Source organism: Mandrillus leucophaeus, unplaced genomic scaffold, assembly GCF_000951045.1.
Source record: "Mandrillus leucophaeus isolate KB7577 unplaced genomic scaffold, Mleu.le_1.0 Scaffold14, whole genome shotgun sequence".
In the NCBI taxonomy this organism is placed as follows: Eukaryota; Metazoa; Chordata; class Mammalia; order Primates; family Cercopithecidae; genus Mandrillus; species Mandrillus leucophaeus.
Genome location: NW_012101365.1, coordinates 10,470,539 through 10,473,773, shown reverse-complemented (window position 1 = coordinate 10,473,773; position 3,235 = coordinate 10,470,539).

Genomic DNA, 3,235 nt, shown 5'->3' with positions numbered 1-3,235 from the left:
TTTTTTTGAGACAGGATCTCACTCTGTTGCCCTGGCTGGAGTGCAATGGTGCGATCTCTGCTCACTCCAACCTCCACCTCCCAGGTTCCAGAGATTCTTCTGCCTCAGCCTCCCAAGTAGCTGAATTACAGGCACCTGCCATTGCGTATGGCTAATCTTTGTATTTTTAGTAGAGACAGGGTTTCACCACGCTGGCCAGGCTGGTCTCGAACTCTTAACCTCAGGTGATCCACCCACCTCAGCCACCCAAAGTTCTGGGATTACAGGCATGAACCACTGCGCCCAGCCATTTAGATTATGTCTCAACTCTTTTAAATTTTTTATTTAATTGGAAATTATATGGAAATAAAGGATTCTTTCTGTCACGAAAGTTACGTTCTAGCTTCCACTGGAATTCTGATACATGAAAGATTGTCATATAAAATGGACTTATGCATATGATATTACTACTTATCAATAACATGGAGTAAAATGAAAAACTGTCATATTCATAATATGGCATATAATAATATATTGTTAAATCATAATATATGTATATTATTTTATCTATTATAGTAATTATTGTATTATTATAATATATTATACCAATAATATATATTAACTAAAAATGCTGTAATATTCTTTTAAATATTAATAATAATAATAAAATATGCAGTATATTCCATTTTATCAGCAACTCCTTATATGAGCACCATTTAACCTTAATGATTATTCCAAGACTCAGAGAGTAGGCATTCAAGATTACCTAATGAATGAATAAGTCAAGATGTAGTCTTTCAATATTGCAATCATTCTTGTCAGGTATCTCTCAAATTTGTCAATATCAATTAAAAAATGTGACACTCACAAACTGACACATTAGTTGTTGGTGTGCTCTCAACAGCAATGGCCCTATTTTCTCATAGAACTGACTTATAAGGTACTCTGCATCCAATAAACCTGTAAATCTGGTTTCACACAAACTGCTCTTATTCTAGGTTATTCTTCATCCTGAACTTGTGCAGTTAATTTTTAGAACCTCAGTAGAAGAGTTTGCATTAATTTATTCATTTTATAATTCCGCAAACATTTGTAGAATGCCACTATGTATCACGCACTGGCCTAATTATCTCCATAAATTGGCATTTTATTCACTTTGGCCCATTCATTAAATTGCAGGAGTTATTTTGGAATCTTGACTCTGTTATCTAAAATATTAGATATTTTTATCAACTGTCACCTAAAAGTTTGACAAACATGTTATTTATGTAATTATAGAAGTCATTGAGGGAAGATGTTGAAAGGGACTGGACTAAATTAAAAAATAGAAGAAACCACTGGAATATGGCTTCTTGGCTGTCAAATTCTTATTCTCATCCAGTTGGGACTGGATATGGAACAATTATGACAAGGTGGAATTTCAGATATCCAGTATGATTTAAGGATAGTGTGGTTCCTCTTGATAATGTTTAAGAGGCTATCCAAGAAAAGAGATGAGAAGGTCCTGTTCCAAAAGGGACAAGGCCAGTGCCCAAGGGCATCTAAGAAAGAAGCAGCCAGGAACATAGCCAATGAGGGGAGAAGAAACTAGGAAAAGTGATGAGTTAGGCTTATAGAGATAGGCTTATAGAGATAGGCTCATAGAGGTAAGTTTTTAGAAATTCCCTAGGAAAACTGTAGGTGGTCATGAGAGAGTTTTTAGGACATTCTAAGTTCATCTTGTGTGAGTGTGCCAACGTCTTTTCATGAGAGTAAAGCTGAATGGAAATAAGTTGACATTAACACACAAATCAATAATCTTTTATACTGCCAAATCTGGTTGGGTCCTTACTTCATCTCAGTTACTGGCAAGGAGTATTAATTAATTGCAAGTGTAGGATTCCCTGCCTCCAGACCAAGGAACAACCAACCAGTCATTGTATAAATATCTTTCTAATCATACCTTATAGATATAGAAAGAATTGGCACTTCCTGGCCAAAGAGTTAAAGGGCTTTTCTGATGCTCTCAGCTGGCAACTAGCCCAGAATTGCCTTGTTCTCATGTCCTGGTCTCCTTTGCTTGGATTTCTTCAATATTAGGAATTTCTCTGTCCTGGTGAAAGAGTGCAGCTCTCTCACTGCCTTACCCCTAGATACTGGGACAAGGTTAAGTGGAAAAGTTCTAAAATGTATTAATTCTACAAACATTTATTGAACACTGACTATGTGCCAGACACTCTTCTAAATGTTTGTAGTACATCACTGGGAAAACAGAAAAAGAATCCTGCATTCATGGACCTTTAACTAGCAGAAGATAGATAATAAGCACTAAAGGCAATCAGGAAGTAAAAAATACAGTTTCTTAGAAGGTCATAATTACTATGGGAAAAAGCAAAGTAGAGACACAAGGGAGATGAGAGATGTTCAGGAGCTGGATGGACAGATTGTTGTATTAAGTAAACTAACCAAGGAGGCCTCAGTGAGAAGGTGACATCTGAGAAAAGTCTTGAAAGAGGTGAAGGAGTGAATCATGAGAATCATGTGCTAGAATCCCAGGCAGAAGGAATGAAGTAAAGACCCTGAAGTAGGAGAGAGACTGGCACCTTGGCAATGAGCAGAGTCAGTGACAGGGGAGTAATAAGAAGTCAGAGAATTAATGAGGGACGAGGCCATGTGGGCTTATAGGCTTTGTAGGACTTTGGGCTTTTACTCTGAGTGAAATGGAGGGCTGTTGAAGTGGACAGTGGAATGAAATGATCTGACTGAAGTGTTAAAAGGATCGCATTGGCCTTTGTACTGCAAACGTATTATAGGCAAACGAGCCTGGATGCAGGAACATCTACGAGGAAGTTGTTGTCAGAGTCCCAAGAAAAGTTTTTGGTGCTTTGGCTGGGGATGATAACAGTAATTAGAACTAGCCAGGTTCTCAGTGGATTTTGGATGTAGATCTGATAGGATTTCCTGGCAGATCAGCTGCTACATGAAAGGAAAGGGATGTCAAGCATGACTTCAAGGTTTTTGACATCAACAACTGGAAAGATTAAGTTGTTAGAAGTGTGATGGGAAGGACTGTGGATGGAGCAAGTTTCAAGAGGAAAGCAGAGTTCAGTTTCAGACATATTGATTTTGAGATGCCCGCCAGACATTCAAGTGGAGATGTTTGAGTAAGCACTTGCATACATGAGTATAGAGATGAGGATGGAGGTCTAGATGTTTGAGTAAGCACTTGCATACATGAGTATAGAGATGAGGATGGAGGTCTAGATGTTTGAGTAAG